The sequence below is a fragment of the Gavialis gangeticus genome, unplaced genomic scaffold (genome assembly GCF_001723915.1).
Source record: "Gavialis gangeticus isolate Ggan-Ray unplaced genomic scaffold, GavGan_comp1, whole genome shotgun sequence".
NCBI classification, from domain to species: domain Eukaryota; kingdom Metazoa; phylum Chordata; order Crocodylia; family Gavialidae; genus Gavialis; species Gavialis gangeticus.
In genome coordinates this window covers 4,982,563-4,992,922 of record NW_017728983.1, presented here as the reverse complement: position 1 = coordinate 4,992,922, position 10,360 = coordinate 4,982,563, and the positions used below count along the sequence as shown (strand labels likewise).

The 10,360-nt window shown below is 44.3% G+C and overlaps 1 protein-coding gene across 1 annotated transcript in view; it reads right to left on the bottom strand.

Annotated features, from left to right (window-relative positions):
• Positions 1–2,044, bottom strand: part of TM4SF19 (transmembrane 4 L six family member 19) — a 10,433-nt gene extending 8,389 nt beyond the window's left edge. Inside the window, exon 1 of the mRNA XM_019512590.1 lies at positions 1,758–2,044. The gene's annotated coding sequence lies outside the window, so the exon portion shown is untranslated. The remainder of the gene's footprint in view (positions 1–1,757) is intronic.
• Between the last annotated feature and the right edge of the window lie 8,316 nt (positions 2,045–10,360).

The following is a 10,360-nucleotide window of genomic DNA, read 5'->3' as shown; positions in this document are numbered from 1 at the left end:
TCCCATATGCTTCTGGCCAGAGGGCTGTGTAATATTCAGCATATGGGATGTCCTGTGAAGAATTTGAGCGGTCAATATGCTGAGTTAGCATGGCGATACAATGTTGCAGAACTGGGATAAGACTAACATACATTTTCCTTGTGTAGGTTTATACTACAAATTGAAACTGCTTAATTCAAACCCAACTTGTAACCTGCTAAAGCTCATCTGAGGGTACTTACTGGTACAAGTAAAAGTGGTAGTATACTTTCAACATGGAGTTTTTTGGGGGTGGGTTTTTTTTGTGTTTTTTGTTGGGTGTTTTTTTCTGGAGGTTTTTTATTTTTATTTTTTATTATCATTATTATTTCTTTTACATACAGCTGGTACCATTGCAGGAAACACCTGTAGCAAATTAAACTCAGTCTTGCCAAGATATTCAGTCCAATCACATTACTAGGTGTGGTTTGCCCACCTGAGTTAAGCAAAGATCCAGTCTGCTGAGCCACTACTGGCATAGGCAGTGGAAGGCCAGGGCTAATGGGGCTTAGTCCCCCCAGACTAATTTTGCGGTGGCCAGTGACAGTGCCATTGCCATGCCCCACCACTGCAGCACTGTGCCCAGTGCAGCCGCCATGCATATAGCACCAGCGCATGCTGGCCCCTACAATGGGATTGTGGGAGGGAGGGGCAGGGGTCAGGTGGGCGTGCCCCCACATCGCCCCGCTGTCCTCCCCCCAATAATATTTTCTCCCCCTACTTATTACTACTGGTATCCTATCCAAGTAGCTGATCATTAATATTTGCATTAATTTCTTTAGCAACCTCTGGATTCTGGGCAATTGCATAATAAATACCAACAAGGCAGTTACCACTTAAACATGTTTTAGTTTCAACATAATAGAAAGAACTGCAACTGAGAAGGAAATGGGTTTTGGAATTGAAAGCTGACCAGCAGCAGCTCCAGAAGCAACGATGTCTTACAAAACCATTGCGTAGGGACGTAACATTTTGCAAGACATGGGTGGAATTGTTAGTTCTACCTGAACTGACCCTGGAGAAAAAGGATGTGAAACTCACTGCACTGCTGCCCACACAGTTCTCTTACCCCAGCTACTCTGCTACAGCTATTTCACATTCACCAACCAATGTGAGCTCTTCGCCTCCAACAAGCTGGAAGAGTTTGGAGGAACAATATAATTTGTGTGCAATTGCTCTGCTTTTGTCAGGGACCTAGAGAAGCACTGGAATGGCAATTGGGAAATCTAAGCCAATTCCTGGCTCTGCTACGTACTGTTCAGAAAATCATTTCACCACTCTATGCCTCAGTTTCCCCTCTCACCCTTTGTCTGGTCTATTTAAACAATGAGCTTTTTGGGGCTTACAGCCGTTACCACCAGGACAAGTCACAGAAGCAGACTCATTTCTGTGAACAGCTGCTCTAGGTAAGCAAGAAACACTCTGTGCCTAGAATACATTTTATCCAGTGAGAAGTGACACTCCTTCTTCTCCTTCCTAAGTCCCTCCAGAGCAACGCCAGTTGGCCAAATTCTCCTCAGGTCACTTAGAGACAAGACCCAAGACTCCAAGCACAGAAGCCCAATGCTCAGATACAGAGCAGCTGAATGAGCCCCAGCTGGGAAACACAAGACAGTCTTCCTTCCTTCCAATGTTCCTCTAAGATTAGATCAGAAACATTTGCATTTAATTTCCTTATGAAATCACCCTCAATCACAGCAAATATCAAATCCCAGAAAATTCTTGCCTTCCCCACTTACCTGAGAGAACTGGAACAGTGTGATGCCAATGCGAGGAGTTACCTGCTGGTTCAAATTGGTATTTCTCTGTCTCCCTCTGTGAGCAGTATATAAATTATTGTAGAAGCTCTGAAGAAGCTTGCTGTTCTTCCTAAAGAAAGGTAGGGATATGCTGCAGATTGGCGGATATTTATAATACTTTGGATGTGTCAGCATGCATCGTGTTTCTCCCATAGATGGTCCGAAGCAGCATCTTGCCTCCACTGCCCATCAGTCATACGCCTCATCCCTCCCACATGACCAACAGCTCTGATCTCTGAATAAAGAGGTCCTGTGCGCTTACACAAGGAAATGAAATTCACACTGAATGAGGAAGTTGTTTGCTTTCCTGGAGAATTTGAGTGGGGTAGAGGACTGATCATGGTGTGAATCTGTGATAGACTGCAGGTTCAGCAGAATTGGAAGAGTCAAGGAACCAGGCAGTATGACTGAAGTTGGTCAACCAGATATAGAGCTTCTCTGCTTCCTGCATGCCCTAAGCATGCAGTGGGAAAAATACCTTCCTTTGTACCCTAAGCATGTGGTTGTTGTGGGGGGCGGAAATCAAAGATGAACTGCTCCCAGATCCAAGACCTCAACGTTGCCCATACTTGTAACAAACCTTGATCAGGTCCCTTAGTGGAAACTGAACATTGGACCTCTGGATCTAGAAGTGTGAACTGTTTACTGCTTGATCACAAGGAATGAAGTCCATTAACTCCAAGGCAAAAGCAAACCCAAACTCCAACGTACAGTTCAGCCATGGAAGATGAATAGAGAGCTTCACTGTTAGAATGGTCACTCGCTGAACGTGCACTTACATACCTGCATATAAAGTGTTCTGTCAAAGTGAATACAATTGTCCCTGTGAGTAGAGTTTCACGTGCACAGGTCCTGATCTTGCAAACACTTAAGGAGACACGGAAAGCATTGTATGCAAACTGTGGATATGGAGACATCTCCACCAGCCCTTTAACCAAAGCAGAAACCATGTGTATGCCTGGAGACAGCATCCGTTTAATCTGCTTTTAGAAATTATTGCAATAACCAGCATGAAGCCAAGATAATTAGATATCCTATGTAACGATAGATTAACATAAGAGAAGGTTGAATGTTTTAGCCTGATTAACTTATTCCATGTACTGAAATACTGATTTAAAACAGTTCATTGTAAAATACAACAAAATAAAAACAAACAAAAACCACCTTTTGGATGCACACCTTGCTGGGGTTATTTGACCCCATCAGTCTTTCCTGCCTAGAGCAGTGGGGCTGGACTTGATGATCTCACAAGATCCCTTCCAGCCCTAAACTTCTGTGAATCTGTAAACCTGAACCCATCAAGTATTCAATTATGAAAAAAGTCAACAACAACTAATGCACATCAGTTTCACCTCTAAAGAGATATTTCAAGAACTCAAATTCCTTTCCAACTTCAGCATCTTAAAGTAAATAGGCTTTGTTCTTTTTGCATAGGTGCAGGTCCTTACAAAAAGTAACTCAGCACTCAAGCTGCAGAATTGAGATTCTGAATTTCCACATCTCAAACTACAAAGCCATCAGAGAGCCGGCTTGGTTTGACAAAAACACAAGGCAGGTCATTCTCAGTAGCTGCTTATCAGCTTTGCATTTCCCTCCCCTTTGAGGTCCACCAGAGCCTGGACATTTTCCAGCAGTGCTGTAAGACCTTCTTATTCAGATGGACATCCAGCAAGTAAAGCTAAATTGAGGTATTGCTTAAGAATTTTTTATTGCATATTGTACTCTGTTTTTATATGACATTTTGTCTCTTTAAGCTGCCCTGAGCCTTTGTTGTCAATCTAACAAATAAATACAGCCTGGCATTTGTCATGTAGACTCTGAGGTAGTTGGAGTAACTTCTGAAAACATCCTTAAAAGATCCAACTCTTGAAATACCACTTAACTGTGAAACCTACAATCAGCCCCCACACCTGGAATGTTTGTGAGCTTCCCAATGCTATGATGTAAGTAATTGCAATTTCAGTTTTGCAAATTGTTTAAAGGATCCTTTCTTCCCCATTTTCTCCCACTCTCCTTCCCAAACGTTACAGTGTTACCTATCCTAAGCAGTCAAAAGCCATGAGTCAGCCTCCACCCCTCACAAATCATGAGATTTCTGTTTTTAAAAAGACTATTTTGGTTTGCATTTCATTTATTTTGAGCTTTTGCAATTCACTCACTCCAGTTTCTGTCCATAACTTCAAGAACTAGAACAAAAGCTGAGATTCTCTCTCAACAAAATTACCCATAGACTCAGGGCTTTCAGAATAACATCCACTAGTGTGAGAATTTGTAGCGCCTATACTACCAAATTTCAGAACTAGAGAAAAATCTCAAACTAAACAGAAAGATGCATGTATGCTGCTCTGACCTTCTGTGTTGGAAACAGATATTCATCATTTACAAAAAACTCCTGCATAAGTTTCTTCTAAACGCAGGTTCTGAGCTGTGCTTCCTTGTGTTCACTCAGGTAACCGGTGGTAAGGTAACACAGTTGTTATCTGGATTTCATTTGAAGGTTTTAGATGAGATCATGGTCCACCCCAGTAAACCCAGCTGTCAGTGGGTACCTGGTCACTTGGGCAGGGTAGTCAAAGGCAGCCAGATGTGAAGCCAACTGCATCACTCCCCTTGTGTGCCAGCTTTTGTGCCTTGACCTTGCTTGCCCTGTGTATAGCAAGGCTTGGGCAGAACTTTGATCCTTTAATATTACACTGTACCTGGTATCTAAAGATCCAGTTGTTTATTTCATATCCCAGTGAAGAAATGAAAATTAAGAAATAATTTCAAATTTCAGACCAACAGATTAGTTGCTATTTCTGTGACTTTTATTGATTTCAAGTCATCAGCTGCTTTCTCACTGCAGTATCATCAGCCCTGGAGTCCCTACATGTACTTTCAGTTTTTACTAAGGGAAACAAAAGCCTATGAACTAGCCATGCTTCCAAGGCTGCTTTTAATTGGCTGCAGTCAAAAGAATTTAGGCAGCAGCCTCTTCGACTGTGCTAACAGTCGATCAGGCAATATTACAGTGATGCAGGTTGAGATTAGATCCAACCCCAGAATTCACCTTCTGTTCCCAACATTGAAGGCTGCTAGTGAACAGGTGAGATGGGATGAGGAAGCTTGAGTCTGAGTGGGACAAAGGGCATTTACCTGTTCCCAACAGTGGGCAGGCCAGCCACCGTGAGCTCCCAAAACTGTAGGAAAATTTGTACTTGCAGTGGTGAAACAGGCAGGGAGAGCATCCCATCTGCATTTGAAGCCTCAAACATAGAAAACAATACTCACAGAAAGAGACGGTTAAACTGCCTGGACTGGCCAAGTAAAAAGGCTAACTCACCTGATCCCTCCAAGAAGAAGTCCTTTGATCACATGGGAGAACCCTATAGTGTTTGGATCCTAGACGGCATGAGGAAAAATCAGTTTTCTGAAATACACAGGTAGCATTTGCCATCACAACAGCATCTGTTAGGAGCAAAGGCCTGCATGGAATGTGCTGGGATACTGGCTCCGTCTCCTGGTGGCTGAAGCTGTCGAGCCCACTCAGTACCCCCTTTTCATGCAGCTTTCCCGAGGACAATAGATTCATAGATAATAGAGTCAGAAAGGACCCCGAAGGATCATCATGTCCAACCCCCTGCCCCAGGCAGGAAAAGGACCAAGGTCAGACGACCCCAGCCAGGTGCCTATCTAGCCTCCTCTTGAAGACCTCCAAGTTAGGTGATAGTACCATGTCTCTCGGCAGGCTGTTCTAGATTCTGGCCACCCTTATCCAGATCCACCCTTATCCTGATCCAGATCTCTCAACCTCCCCTCATAGGGTTTTGTACGGAGGCCACTAATCATGCAAGTGGCCCCCTCTGGACCTTCTCCAGATTCTCCGTGTTCCTCCTGAAGTGTGGTGCCCAGAACTGGACACAGTACTCCAACTGCGGCCTGACCAATGCTGCAAAGAGGGGGAGCATCACCTCCCTTGATCTGTTGGTCATACATCTGCTAATACACAATAAAGTGCAATTGGCTTTGCTGATGGCTTCATTACACTGTTGGCTTATGTTCATCTTGGAGTCAACTATGACTCCAAGATCCCTCTCAGCCGCTGAGCTGCTGAGAAGGTCCCCCCCCAACCTATAGGTGTGCTGGGGATTCCTCCTCCCTAGGTGGAGTACTTTGCATTTGTCTTTGTTGAATTGCATCCTGTTTCATTCTGCCCATTGACCCAACCTGTCCAGATCAGCCTGTATCTGCGCCCTGCCCTCTGCTGTGTTAACTTTGCCCCATAACTTGGTGTCATCTGTAAACTTGGACAGGGTGCTCTCCACACCCTCATCCAAATCGCTGATGAAGATATTTAATAACACCAGTCCAAGGACTGAACCCTGCAGGACACTACTACCCACCTCCTTCCAGGTTGAAAATGACCCATCCATCACCACTCTCTGGGCATGGTCCCTAAGCCAGTTGACCACCCACCTGACTGTGTAAGCATCCACTCCACAGCCTACTATCTTCCTTGTGAGACTAGGATGTGAAACTGTATCAAAGGCCTTCTTAAAGTCCAGGTAGACGGCATCTGCCTCAGCTCCAGTATCAAGGCAGTGTGTTACCTGTTTACCTGTCATAAAAGGCTATAAGGTTTGCCAGGCAGGATCTACCTGTGATAAACCCGTGCTGGTTTTCTTTCAGCATCATTTCCCCTGCTGGGCTTTCACAAATGCACCCTTTAATGATTTTTTCCAGTGTTTTCCCAAGGACAGAGGTAAGACTGACTGGCCTAAAGTTATCCAGCTCATCCCTTCTTCCCTTCTTAAAAATGGGCACCATGTTGGCCCTGTTCCAGTCCTCAGGGCCAACGTGGTGCCCATTTTTAAGAAGGGGAGAATAGCAATCAATTCTCCCCAGATCCCAGCATCTGAGGAACCATTGGGCGGGGGGAGGGTCAAAGCCAGAACCTCCATAGTCCTCAGCACCCAAGACAACAAACACAAAGGTGCCAGGTATGTTGCTCTCCCTCTGCTCTTGAGACCCATTGGAGGAAGACAGTGCAAGTACTGTGTTTCTTTGCCTTTGTCAACACTGAGCATGCGAGTGATCCATTAGGATCGACCTTCTTCTACTTCCCATCAGGGAAAGGCAAACCTCAATTCCAAGAAACCAATGAAGAGCAGCACACCGAGCCTGTTGAACACCCTGCCCTCCTCATCTTACCCTTTATCAGCTCAGAAAAGAACAAGAACCAGTGCTGCTTTAGCAAAGGCTATAAAGGCTACTTGGGATGGGCAGCTGTGCACTAAGATACTGCTCTGCATCAAGGGTAGCTAGTGCTTGGTCTGGGGGCTTTGCCAGGCATAAAACTACTTTGATGAGTGGATCTTTGGGTATGTGCATGCCTAGCCACAACCTCTGCTGAATGCTCTCTGCTAGATTTAGCCAAACCAGCCTGGACAGCCTTCATCTTCAGAAGCTGGATGTGACTTCTGGTTCTGGCTGGTTCAGCCTGAAAAGATGAGGCAGATCACTCACCATCCTGGGTTGCAACTATGTCACCCACTTGAGACTGAATGGGAACTTCTGTAAGAGGCATAAAATGAAGAACAAAAAGCATGAAGAGCAAGTCTTGAAACTAGCTCAGTTGTATAACATGTTTGGCACCAAACAAAACACTGCAAACAAACGTACATAAGAAAAAAAAGCAGCTGAAGACAGACATTAAGAGAAGGGACTTAAAGCCATGTGTATCTAACAGTCTCCTGGTCAGGACACAAGCCCCACAAAGGGAACAGAAGATACAACATGTGCAACGAGTGCCCTACACCACCCTTTCAGAAAAAGCTGATAAACAGTTGGCATTAGGACTCATATTTACACCCCTGGCGCCCCTGCAAGAAGGAAGAGGTGATGGTGTGACCTCAATGAACACCGAGGCCTGTACAGGCAATTCTCCACAATATAAAGGTCCTTTGAAGAAAAGCTGAATTTGCATCACTGTGTAAATTCCCATTTATTCTTGGACAGAATGACTTAGTGCCAACAAGAAGTAAGCTTAAATGATAGAAGGCAGGCAGCAGCACCACAGAAATATTCCCTTTGCAATAAATTTGTATTGTTGCAACAACTGACAGAGAGACTAACCCATAGCATTTCTTATTACAGAGGAAGTGGGTGTTTTTTTCCATTGGAAAAGAAGTGCTGCAACTTCATCTCGTGACCCTTGCTAAGTCAGATGTAAGGTCTGTCCAGTCACCTTCCTCAAAGAGAAGGGAAAAAACCCCACTCAGTATGAAACATCAGAAAGTTTTTCACTCTGGGGCTGTAGCATTCCAACTTTTGCTCAATGCCAATGGCACAAAACAGCCTGATTTTAGAACTACCCCTGTCCTGATTAAGGGGCAAGAGGTTCATATATCTGTAGAATATCAATTTGAATTATGAAAAGTAGCTGTTTAGTCAGCTATGGGGGAACAGCTCAACACAGAGTCATCAGCAGTTGTGATAATGAACATGTCCCTGATCAAGTGACTCAGACACAGCAAGTCTTCTACTTGTGTTCTCTGCTCTAGGTATAGATTAAGTGTTACTTAATAGCTGCTGTAAAAAAAAAGTAAGTAATTATTTAACCTAGGAAATGTGTATGCATGCCTTTTGCCAGGGAATAATATATCAAATTGTGGAAAGAACTAAAATACTTTGACCATCTCTTTGTAAACAGAGCTTAACATTGCTTTGTTACAAATACTGACAAAGCAAGCTGCTGCTCATGCATGCTTAAGCATCTCTGATTCAGTAAATCTATAATGTGCACATCTACCCTGCCTTCTGCTTCATATTTAAAGGTTAGAGATGTCACTAGCTGGACTGAAATATGCTATCCCATCTTTAGGGATGAGGAAGAAGAATCCAAGCTGGAACTAATTTGTGAAGTAAGTTGTCATGAGTCTGTACTTCTTAATTCTTTGATTTAGATACTGTGAGGAAAATGAAGGAAAAAATGGAATTTTTAAGTTATGCAAAATTGGAGATTTTGCAAGCTGGCCTAAAAATATTGTTGGATTATACTGTTTTCTAGCCCAACACATTGTGTTCTTTAGTGTAGCTAGAAGATATAGTGTAGTTTAGAAAAGGCAACTGGTTGTGGAAAGGAACACTGACTGTAAAAGAACACTGAATAATTAGCTTTGGAGACAGCAGTAGGTATCCTTCCAAAACAACTTTGGCAAGCATCTGCACCCCTACAGAAGTTCATGCAATCCAAGGGAAATCTCTTGCCTCAGCTTTTGCTTTGCATATGCCAAACCAGATGCCAGGTGCTACTTCTATTCTGGTATGTCTTCTGGACAAGACTTCCATTACAGACATCCAGGTGAACACCACTTTATGTCTTTATTTAGCATGGCTATGGCCAGATGAATATTCAACTCAGTAACATGTCAGCATACCATAGAACAAGGAGCTGGGGAAGCAGCTGTAACATCTTCAATTTTGCCTGTAATGGATGTAACAGCCAACTATAGGATTTCATAGATTTCATAGACATTAGGGCTGGAAGGGACCTCAGAAGATCATGGAGCCCAGCTCCCTGCCCCAGGTGCAGGAAGTTAGCTAGGGTCAAAGGATGCCAGCAAGATACGCCTATCCAAATGTTTCTTAAAAGTGTCCAGAGCAGGTGCTTGCACCACCTCTGGGGGTGTCTATTCCAGGCCTTGGGGGCTCAGGCAGTAAAGAAGTTTTTTCTTAAGTCCAGCCTAAAACAGTCTTGGAGAAGTTTGTGACTGTTTGACCTTGTTATCCCTTGGGGCACTCTGGTGAACAGGTGTTCCCCCAGATCCTGATGCACACCCCTTATATACTTGTAGGCAGCCACCAGGTCAGCCCTGAGCCTGCACTTTTCCAGGCTGAAGAGACCCATGGCTCTCAGCCTCTCATCATAAGGCCTGTTCTCTTGCTCTCTGATCATGCGCGTGGCTCTCCTCTGGACTCTCTCAAGCTTTTCTACATCCTTCTTGTCAGTGGGAGGATGACATCTTGAGATGTACTTGAGAAGCATCTATGGATGCAAGCCAAAGTTTTGTTTGCTTTACCAGCTGTGACATCACATTGGTGGCTCATGTTCATCTTGTGGTCAATCATCACCTCAAGTCCCTTTTGGCTGTGGTGCTAGCAAGCGTAGCACTGCTGAGCCTATAAGCGTGACGCAGGTTTTTTCTCCTGAAGTGGAATACCTGGCATTTTTCCATATTGAACGTCATCAGATTTTTATCTGCCCATTTTCTAAGCCTGTCAAGGTCAGCCTGGATCACCAGCCTATCCTCAGGTGTGGACACTTTACTTCAAAGTTTGGTGTCATCGGCAAGCTTGGCCAGTCCACTTCTGACACCAATGTCCACATCGTTAGTAAAGATGTTAAAGAGTGTAGGTCCAAGGATGGAGCTTTGGGGGGCCCTACTGGTCACGGAGCACCACGATGATTCGCTTCCATCGATTACTCAGTGTCCAGGACGAGTGGTCGTTCCTTAAGGAAACGATACTCAGGGCCCAAGGGGAGTCCATCCCAACAAGAAGAA